Source organism: Dasypus novemcinctus, chromosome 25, assembly GCF_030445035.2.
Source record: "Dasypus novemcinctus isolate mDasNov1 chromosome 25, mDasNov1.1.hap2, whole genome shotgun sequence".
Lineage (NCBI taxonomy): Eukaryota > Metazoa > Chordata > Mammalia > Cingulata > Dasypodidae > Dasypus > Dasypus novemcinctus.
The window spans coordinates 8163942-8175287 of NC_080697.1; the positions used below are offsets into that span (position 1 = coordinate 8163942).

The 11346-nt window shown below is 44.0% G+C and overlaps 1 non-coding gene across 1 annotated transcript; it reads left to right on the forward strand.

The window, feature by feature from the left end:
* The first annotated feature begins 10985 nt into the window (after nt 1–10985).
* TRNAD-GUC (transfer RNA aspartic acid (anticodon GUC)) lies at nt 10986–11058 on the forward strand. Its single transcript has one exon. It is a non-coding gene; the product is annotated as a tRNA-Asp (tRNA).
* Nucleotides 11059–11346: the final 288 nt, after the last annotated feature.

Sequence of the window (11346 nt, forward strand, 5' to 3'; positions counted from 1 at the left end):
CAGACCTCTCAGGGTTTTCTATGTATAGGAGCATGTCATCAGCAGATAGTGAAATTTTGACTTCTTCCTTTCTAATTTGAATGACTTTTATATGTGATTCTTGCCTCAGTGCTCGAGCAAGTCCTTCTAAGACAATGTTAAATAGAAGGGGAGAGAGTGGGCACCCTTGTCTTGTTCCTGATCTTAGAGGGAAAGATTTTAGGATTTCACCATTGTAAACAATGTTGGCTGTGGGTTTTTCATATATACTCTTTATCATGTTCAGAAAATTTCCTTTTATTCCAATATTTTGCAGTGTTTTTATCAAGAAAGGTGCTGTATTTTTTCAAAGGCTTTTTCTGCATCTATAAATATAATTATGTGATTTTTTTTCTTCAATCTGTTTATATGGTGTATTAACATTGATTGATTTTCTTATGTTGAACCATCCTTGCATAGCTGGAATGAATCCCACTTGGTCATGGTGTATAATTCATTTAATGTGTTGTTGAATACGGTTAGCAAGTATTTTTTTGAGGATTTTTGCATCTAGGTTCATTAGAGAAATTGTTCTGTAATTTTCCTTTCTTGTGGTGTCTTTATTTGGCTTTGTTACTAGGGTAATGTTGGCTACATAGAATGAGTTCAGTAATGTTCCTTCTCTTTTGATTTTTTGGAAGAATTTCAGCAGAATTGGTGTTAGTTCATTCCAGAATGTTTTTTAGAATTCACCCGTGAAGCCTTCTGGTCCTGGGCTCTTCTTAGTTCAGAGGTTTTTGATGACAGATTCTGTCTCTTTACTTGTGATTGGTTTGTTGAGATCATCAATTTCTTCTTTTGTCAATATAGGCTGCTTATGTGTTTCTAGGGATTTGTCCATTTCCTCTGAATTATCATTTTTTTTGGACTATTGTTTTTCAAATTATCCTCTTATGGTAGTCTTATATCTGTGGGGTCAGTGGTGATATCTCCGTTCTCATTTCTTATTTTGTGTATTTGCATTTTCTCTCTTTTTTTCTTTGTTAGTCTTGCTCTGGGTTTGTCAATTTTATTGATCTTCTCCAAGAACCAGCTCTTGGTCTTGTTTATCTTTTCAAGTGCTTTCTTATTTTCTATTTCATTTAGTTCAGCTCTTATCTTTGTTCTTTCTTTCTTCTTCCTGTGGGGTTACTTTGTTGTTTTTTACTAATTCCTCCAAATGTGCAGTTAGTTTTTCAATTTTTGCTCTTTCTTCTTTTTTAATGTATGAATTTATGTCTATAAATTTCCCTCTCAGTACTGCTTTTGCTGCATCCCATGTTTTGGTATGTTGTGTCATCATTATCATTAGTTTCAAGGTAGTTATTAATTTCTTTTGAGATTTCCTCTTTGACCCACTGTTTTTCTAAGAATGTGCTGTTTAATTTCCATATCTTGGTGTGAAATCTGGGCCTCTGGCCCTTGCAGATTTCCAGCTTCACTCCACTGTGGTCAGAGATAAGATTTTGTATGATTTTGATCTTTCTGAATTCATTGAGCCTTTCTTTGCGGTGTAGCATATGGTCTATCTTGGAGAATGATCCATGTGCACTTGAGAAAAATGTATATCCTGCTGTATTCGGATGTAATGATCTATATATGTCTATTAGATCCAGCTCCTCTAATATACTGTTCAAATATTTTTTTTCTTTAGTGATTCTCTTTTGAGATATTCTGTCCAAAGTTGATAGTGGTGTATTAAAATCTCCCACTTTAATTGTAGATGCATCTATTCTTTCACTTAGTTTTTCCAGTGTTTTCCTCACATTTTTGGAGGCACCTTTGTTAGGAGCATAAATATTTATGATTGTTCATTCTTCTTGAGAGATTGTCCCTTTCATTAATATTTAGTGCCCTTTTTTGTCCCTCATAATTTTTTTGCATTTAAACTCTATTTTGTCTGATATTAATATAGTTACTCCTGCCTTTTCTTGGTTGTTGTTTGCTTGTAAGAATATTTTCCAACCATTCACTTTCAGCTTCCATGAATCCCTGGGTGTAAGATGTGTTTCTTATAGACAGCATATAGATGGATCATATTTCCTTATCCAATGTCCCAGTCTGAATCTTTTGATAGGTGAGTTTAATCCATTGACATTCAGTGTTATTACTTTCAAGGAATTATTTATGTTAGCCATATTTTGATTGGAATTGTGTTTGTCATATTTTGTTTGTTTTTTTCCTTCTCTTTTAGTCCCTTTTGTTGCTCTTACACTCTCCTCCAACTCTCCCTCTCCCATTTTTTCCTTTCTTCCTGCAGGATTCCCTTTAGTATTTCTTGAAGGGGAGGTTTCTTGTTGGCATAGTCTTTCAATTTCTGTTTATCTGTTCATATTTTGAATCTCCATCATTTTTGAATGCTAGGTTAGCGGGGTAGAATATTCTTGGTTGGAAATTTTTTTCTTTTAGTACCTTGACTATATCATACCACTGCCTTCTTTCCTCCATGGTTTCAGATGAGAAATCAGCACTTAATGTTATGGAGCCTCCCTTGTATGTGATGGTTTTCTTTTCTCTTGCTGCTTTTAGAATTTTCTCTTTGTCTTGAGCATTGGATAATTGGACAAGTATATGTCTTGGGGTGGGGCTGTTGGGTTTTATGATGTTTTGGGTGCGTTGTGCTTCCTAGACATGTACATCTGTCTCTCTCATTATATTTGGGAAGTTTGCAGCCATTATTTCTGCAACACCCCTTCTGTCCCCTTCCTCTTCTCTTTTCCTTCTGGGATGCATATAATAAGTATGTTTGTGCGTTTTGCATTGTCATTCATGTCTCTATGTCCTAGCTGGATTTTTTCTATCTTTTTATCGATCAATTCTACTATCTGTTTGATTTCTGATGTACTGTCTTCCATGTCGCTAATTCTCTCCTCTGCATCTTCTAATCTACTGCTATTTGCTGAGAGTGTATTTTTGATTTTTTGAACTGTGGTGTTCATTCCCATCATATCTGTTATCTTTTTGCGTATGTCTGCAATTTCCTCTCCAAGTGTTTTCTTCATATTGTTGAACTCTTCCTTTCCTTCATTAAGTTTGTCTCTAATACATGTTTTGAGATCTTTAATTACTTGTCCAATGTTCTGCTCCCCTTCCTGGTTTTTAGTTTGTTCATTGGATTCAGCCATGTTTTCCTGATTATTGGTTTGGTGTGTAGTTTTTTGTTGCTGTCTGGTCATCATTTTATCTTGACAGGTTTAATCAGTTCCTTAGCTTTTTTGTCTAGTCTTGGGGATTAATTAGTTGTTGTTCTTGCATAAATGTTATGTCTTCTCTTTTTTGCTTTGTTCTTCTTACTCTAATTTCTTGTTGCTGGCTAAGTTCACTTTGAAGGAAAATATTAGGGCCAGGGAAAGGAAATTTTGTAGGAAAAGAAAATGTGTAAAGTAGTATTGGTAATACATGTTAACAGAGAAACAATGTGAGATCTGGCAGAATGGATATTAGACTCATATAAGTTGTGTAGAGTTATAGCAGTAAGTAGAGTACCTATAATGAGATAGTCAACTGAATATGGGGAGGAATATAGTATGAATTAAAAAGCCAGTGTTTTCATGAGAGAGGGAAAGAGAAAAGAAAGACAATAATATCAAGAGTGGATAAAAGACAGAAAACAGAACAAAGGTATTAGAAATTAAATGTTAGGCAATTTGGGGACCAAAGAAAGGGAGGTAGAATGTAAGAAAGACTGTAGATGATGGAGGATATCAATATGTGGGGGAAAGGGGATAGTGTAGGTGGTCAAAATCAATTTACACAGAAACAAGGAGGTGGAGGATGAGGAAACACAGCAAATGTGAGGCGCTCCCTGCAGCACCTATTGTATAAATAAAATAAAATAAAATAAGAAGAAAAAGAGAGAAAAGAATAAAAGAGAAGAAAAAAAGGGGGATGGGCAAAGAAAAGGGAGGGAAACAAGCAAGAAAAAGAAAAGAAGAAAAAAAAACCTAAGTAAATGAAAAAGGACCTTGGGGGATACTATTGGAGAAAAGACCAGGAGATAATGCAATATTAGCAACCAAGACATTTAAAAAAAAAGAAAAAAGAAAAAAAGAAAAAAAACCCGACAAACACTGAGGGCTAGCACAATCAAGGACCTCAGATGGATCTCAGGGCGTGGTGGACTCAGGGATGGAAAGCCTGTGATATTGCAGACTCAAGAGGTGGGAGTCTCTGGAGTGTGGGCCACCAGGGTTTAGGGGACACACACCTGGGTACCACACATCCAGTTAACAGGGAGCCAGGGAGCACTGCAGTGCAAAATAGCCTTCAGGGATCCCCGCAGCTGGGTGCCCACCCTAGGGGGAGGGGTCACATCCGCAAAGTCTGACCTCTGTGTCAGAAACCCAAAATTCCACCTCTCACAAGAGTCTCTTCTGTCACTGTCTTACCAAATCGACTTCGAGACACCTCCCGCCCTGCAAGCCCCCGAAACAGCCTGCTGGGGGCGCCACTGTACTACAAACAATTCAGGGACCACCACAGCTGTGCTGCTAGCCCTAGGGGGAGGGGCTCTACCCAGAAGCTCTGACCTCCATGTCAGAAACCCAAAATTCCACGTCTCGCAAGAATCTGCTTCATCACTGTCTCACCAAATCAACTTCCAGACACCCCCCACCCCACAGCCCCGAATAGTCCGCTCAGGGCTTGGGAACTCCCCAGTGCAGCAAAGCCTCCAGGAATCGCCACCGCCGGGCTGCCAGGCCCAGGGGAAGTGTCCCACGCACAGCCCCGATCTCCGTGAAAGAGACCCAAAATTCTACCTTTTACAAGAATCTTCTCTGTCACCGTCCCACTGAATTGACGTCCAGACACCTCCTGCCCTGCAAACACCCAAAACAGCCTGGTCCAGCAGGATTCCAACCCTACTCAGCCAGTTCTTTGCAGGGGAGATTATAAGGTGCACTCTCTCAGACGCCATCTTGCCCCCCTCCCCCTAAAATTATATTTCTCAAGGTCATGGGTGACCTGTGTCTTGCCAAAGCCAAAGCCAGTGGTGGAAGGTATATCATCCTTTTCCAACTCTGACTCTAAGGAGAAGCTGATGGAGCAGATCCCTCCCTTCTCCAGGCTTCTGTGATGACATATTTCCTTGGTTTCCCCCTACCTCACCGGCCTCTGTTCTTTGCTACTACTCCTTGCCTAACTCTTTTCTTTCCATATCCTATTTACTGTCATCTAATTGTGTGACTTTAAATAATATCTGTAAGGTAAAGAAACCAAATCTTTAACTCTAGCTTTGACCTCTGACTCATGCCCAACTTCACATCTGGCTTCTTCACTTGGATGTCTAACAAGACATCTTAAACTTAATGAGTTTAAATCTGAGCTCTTGATCCGCTCCTTCTTTCCTGTGCTGCTCACCCTTATCTTCATCAAAACAAACGGCCCCACCAGCTACTCAATTGATCAGGTTCCGTATCTGGATTCATCGATGGTTCTTCTCTTTCTTTCCTATTCCATATTCCAGCCGTCAGTAATCAAATACGTCTATGAAACTTGGTAAATTCTTACCATCTCCACAGCCATAACTCCTTTTTAAAGGTGCCAAATTCCTTAACTAGGTTACTGTACCAGCAGACTGGTTGAGCTTCCATTGTACCCTCCCATGGTAAATTGTCCATCCAGAATCTTTTTAAAATATCTTTTTTTTCATGAAACTCTCCTGCTTTATACCTTCCAAAGGATTCCTTTGACAGTGTGAATAAAAATCTAAATCCCTTAATTTTGTTTTTGAAAATTCCTTTACATTTCACACAATAGGAACTGGTAATCGTTTCCTGTCCTTGGGTGTAGACTCTGCAGGTCCCATGGCTTCCTCGTTACCCTTGGTTCAAGTCACTCCAGTTATCCTCAAGTCTTAACTCAGAAATGAGGATGCCTGAGCCTGTGCAATAATGAAAACCCTGAACAGGACTTAATGCTCACTCCTCTCTCATTCTCTCTTTTAAGACTTGCTTCAAGTCTACAACCTGAATGGCAAAAGTGAGGCTTTGTCTTTCTCAAGTTCTCTAACTTGTGCTTCTCTTCTTTTCCACTGTTCCATCTTAACAGCTTCAGAACCTCTTTCAGAGGGGCAGCATGTAAGGAGGAGTGGCGAGGCAAAAGAAAATTGTGAGCTCTCAGGTTTCAAGATTTTTTTTCTCACTTTCTCACAAGAGAAAGCATTCTCAGCAAGTTTTTGTGAACTTTTTGGAGGTCACGTTACTGACCATCTCTCTGAAGCTTCTTTACTTGGCAGTTGCATCTCTATTTCCATCAATGGTGACTCCTTCCTCAGCCCATAAAAATGTCAACATTCACGTCCGGCTTCTTGCTGCTGGCATCCCTTCATCCCTCTACTGGGCCAGAAGGGCAGGATTCAAGATGGGTCCTTTACATCTTTCTCTCCTATATGGTCAACTTTGAGTCATGGGAAACACTGATGTTCCCCAGGAAAACAGCACATTTCCAGCCCTTCTCAATTCTGGCCACTTCTCTTTCTTCCCACTACTCATGGCCTCACCCAAGGCAACATAAACTCATCTGGATCTCCATCAGGTGTCATTGTTGGGGACCTCACACCCACTCTTAGCTGCCCTCCCCAGCCCATCACCCACCCTGCAGCCAGACTTCATACATGTCAGAGAAGGGGGAGTGTGGCATGCTGGGTGGGCTGGGCTGGGGATGAGAGGCAGAGCCATGTAGTGGCGTGGCAGTCTTGGAGGAGCTTACTCTTCCCAGAGAAGTCACATGCTGCTCTATTCCTGAGTGCTGGTTTGGCAAAGGGGCTTCAATAAGTACAAAGAGCCAGGCAGGGCTCATCACCCCCAGGCACTGATTCTGTTCCACAATGAATGGAGAGCCAAAGGCAGTGTGTATTGCATGATTTGGCCAGCATCAAGCCAATGGTACATACAAATGTTGGTAAAAGTTTCTCGTGGATAGCTCCATCCATGCACTGACTAACGTGTCCTTGCTTTTCAGATGTTATTTACAAGGTGTGCTGCAGAGCAGGAGCCCTCGTATGTAACCGTGCATCAGAGTTGCATGCTGAAATTGTTTAAAAAGATTCCTGGGTCCACCATCAGAAGCTCCAGTTTTGAGAATCTTGAGTGTGTTTGGACATGTACATGTTTAACCAGCTTCCCAAGTGATTCTGATGACAATGGTCCTCAGCCCACACTTGGAGACACATCGGTGCAGCAGAAAGCACTTGCTAAGAGTCCGTTCAAATTCTGGCCTCTTGATCGCTCCCCCTGTGTGTCCCTAGGCAGTGATTTAACCAGGATTTCCTCAAAAGGACCTATTTGAAGCAGGGAATAAAATGTTATTTTTCAAAATGAAAATGTCAGAATCTTAAGTATAATCTTCGGGTAAACTTGTGATGGAGCTATAAGTGTAAGAGTTTGGAAGGTAGAGTGTTTTCAGAATCAAAGCTGTCTCCTTTATGAGGCAGGGAAAAACACATTATGTCACCAAGCAAAAACTCTTAGTGTGTGCTAGACACTGTTGAACATTTTGCATGTGCTCTCTCATTGAGCCTTATAAGAACACCTGAAGGTAAGGCATTTATTATTAATTTTCCTGTTTTCCAAAGTGGAAATTAAAGCTGAGAGATGGTAGATGACTTGTATTTTGTTGCGCAGCCACTGGCCTGGACCAGAATCCTGACTCAGCTCCCTTTCCACCATATCAGAACTTAGAGGGAATTGGAAATAATTGTGACTTTGAACGTCACTGCTCGGGAATTCACAGCTGTGGAAAGTATACAGGATTGATGTTTGGCAGGAGCTTGTTTGTGCTGGTGCAGTCAGGGGCAGCCCAGGGCAGACCTGGGCATGGAACAGAGATGAGAGCTGCTGGGCTGGGGGCACGGGCAGGAATTGTCACAGAGAAGGAGTGATGGCTTCCTCGCTGGACAGGTGTCGCCCTGGCCACAAGGCTGTGCTGGTGGGAGAGGCCGGGCAGGTTCCCAGCACTGTGTGCTGCCTTTGTCCTTGTCTGCCCTGCTCTCCATCCCCTCACTTGTCTCCTGTCCTTCCTTGACAGAGAGGATGGAGGACGTTCTGCTCACCTGGCCTGGATTGGAGAGAAATGACTTGTTCTGGGCCTCAGTTTCACTTTGGGGCAATCCCAGGCTCACTTCTCCCTCAGCGGAAGCCTCCTTCTACCTGGGATGCTGCAGGTGACTTCAGGTACCTCCGGCAACACAATGCTGACTCCACCCAGAGCCAAGCCAGGCTCTGCGGGTGAAGGACAATCCTTGCTGGAGGGCCCTGCAGGCATCAGCCACAGGTTCAGGGGCTCCCCAGGCCACTCACACTTTTGACCAACTGTCTACAAATTCAGGTTAGAGAATTCACTGGAATGACTCATAAAACCCAGGAAAGCATTGATTTAAGATTATAATTTTATAAGAACAGAAACGTTTTATATAGCAGGGGACGTTTGGTTGTTCTCGGATTCCCACCACCCTGGGAATCATAGAGCCCTTGCCGTTGGGCTTTTCTGGGGTTGTTCTGGACTTGGGAGACAGACCAAACAGATTCTGGGGTCAAATAGCTTTCTGAAGCCGCCAAGACAGAGATTGCGCCTTCTTGGAGAAGGGGCAAAAACCCTCTTCTTCCTATTCTTGCAGAGGTTTAGAAAGCAGTCCTGGTTTTATGCCTTCACCATCCAGGGGTTTCCTGGTTAGACCAGCCATTAAAGACCATCAAGCGAGAACAGATCAATTGTTCTAGCTGACAGATCTTGGGGCCCTGAGCCAATCACTTCCTCACTGGCAAAGGCATCTTTGGTTTTACAATTTTTAAGTATTCCCAAGCATTTTAACACAAACCTGCAATGAGAAATTCAGTAGTAGGAAGTAGGAAGGTGAATCGTGGGCGAAGGTTATGGGTGTCCCGATGTGTGACCCCCTTGGGGAAGGGAACCCCCATGGCACCTGCTTTGGCCTTGCCCGCTGCTGCCGTCCACCCTGGCCCTGACCGGGTAGCCGGTATGGCCAATGGGAAGGGGGCCCAGGCGTGGACCCGTGGGGAGACGCAGGCCCCGTGCTCTCCTTCTTGGCCGCTGCCGCCCAGGGTAGAGGGTGGGAGAAGACAATGGCTCCCAGGCCCCATGGCAAAGCTGAGGGTGCTAAAATGGCTTGAAAAACCAGATTCACAGCCCTGGAGCTCTGCTGGGGAACCCCTGCCCTGCAGGGCCCTGCATTGGGCCCCTGCCCTGTGCCACCAACCTCCTAACAAGCCTGGGCACTTGGCACGTGTGCAGAGAGGTCTGTGCCCTGGGGCCCCTCCTGGGATAACATCCTGTGGGGGCTCGTAGGCAAACCTTTTTAAAATGGAGAACCAGAAGCAGGCCTCGGAAGGCTGTCGGCCTTGGTTTCACTCACCAATATCCTCCCAGAGGGCAGCGCCAAAGTACGTTGCCGGATTTTTTCTTGGTTCTTGGCTAAACTGCAAGAAGTGAATTTCAAGAGCAAGCCATGCTGATAGGGCCAGTTATTTATTAAGGTAGGGAGGGAAGAGAAAATAACAGCTCCTTGGTCCCAGAGCGAGGAAGGGGCTGAAGAGTGATAAAGAGGGCCGATATACAGATTATAATCCCCCATGATAGATGATAAATGTCCAGGTTTTACTTGTGTGGCCATCATGGCAGGGTAAAAACCTGGTGAGAGCAGGGTGCAGAGGGCAGAACAGGGCAGGAGCAAGCCCAGGGACTTTCCCGGTTGCTTTCCTGCTGCTTGCCTTTAAACCATTAATTGTTCTGCCTATTGCTAAGGGCAGGGGGGAGTCCCAGCTGCTTCCTGCTTTGATTGATTACCCCACCCATCAGTTCCCTTGGAGGGCCCAATGATAAGGGACTGGAGACTATGTGGGGCTTCTCCTGGCTTCTGGAGGACATCTCATCCAGAATGGAGTTTTTGTGAGGTTCTTTCCAGCAGCCATCTTGGGGGTACCGTAGGACATGCATTAATGGCGGCAGTTGTTCTGCCAGGTTCCAGATCCATCTACTGATTCCCTATCTAACCTGCTTCAGTAGGGTGATTATGTCGGAAACGTCATGGAGGATTTGTTCTCCCTGAAATAAATACTTAATTTTAAATTTCGATTCTACTTTAAAAGTGAGATACATTACCTGTGTAATAAAGTCAATATGTAAGTAGACGGCATGGGAATGGCCTTGTCCTTCATTGCACAGCACAGGGCATTCTGTGGTCTCCATAATGTGAAACTCTTTGCGGCCTGGTGGCATCCCTTTCCTGCCCTTTCTGTAAATCCGTGTCACCTTTAGGGCCTGCTGGTTTGTAGGGAGGACTGGTGAGTGCCCTCACTGAGTGACTGGATGCTTGCCAAGGAAAAGGGGTACATCCAGGAGAATCCATCTCCTGCTGTGGGTAGGGGCAAGGTGAGCTCCCTAACTAGGCCATGGGCTCTCTGATTCTGGGCTTTGGCCCTATTAGGCAGGCTACGAGTGTCTTCAGGGGCCTGCCTGAAGGATTTAGGGGTGGAAGACTCTCCAAAGCTCTGTCTCCCCTGGGTTCAGACAATCCCTGAAGACACTACCCAATACACAGACTAGCCCAGAGGAAGAGGGAAGAAGAGCAGAAGTGATGAGACATGAGAGGAAGGCAGGAGTGAGGACGGGGAAGAATGAGAGTGCTGAGGATGGGTCAACGGGGACAGGAGGAGGAAGGAAGGACGGAGGCAGGGAGGTTCTGGCTCTGAGCCCTTATTCTGAAACCTGGTGCCTCCCTGCCACTAGGTACTGGAGTCCATGTTATGGCTGTAGGGTGGAAAGTGCTCATTTGCCAAGTGAGGGGTCTCTGGGGCAATGAAGGGTGAACTGAAGGTCAAAAGAGGGTCAATTTGTGGCAGTTTTGCCTGTTTGTGGGTCTGTCAGTTCCTGTGGGCTGCCTAAGAATGAACAGAATGTACTGTAAATTCTAGAATCCTTGGGTGTGGTCATGAAGATGAAATGTGCTGAGAAGGGACCCCCACCTAGCAGGGGGTATAGCTCAGGGGGTAGAGCACTTGACTGTCTGTCAAGAGGTTCTTGGTTCAAATCCGGGTGCCCCCTGCTGGGTTTTTGTTTCTTTTTTCTTGACCTCGTATTTTACAAACTGGAAATGTCCTTAACTACTACTCTTTCTCAGACTGTTGATTTTTTTCCAACTGAGTTTTGTCCTGGCATATTAAGATCTAGTAGATTGAACTATTAGCCCCAATTCTTCACCCTGTACTGTAAACACACCTTTTGCCAAGTGCCTTTTCTTTTCTTCCCTAGAGGTGGGTGTCCTTTCCACCAATTTACTCTGAATTTGACCATATCTATCAGTTTGGACAAAGTGGGAGAAGAAGACCACAC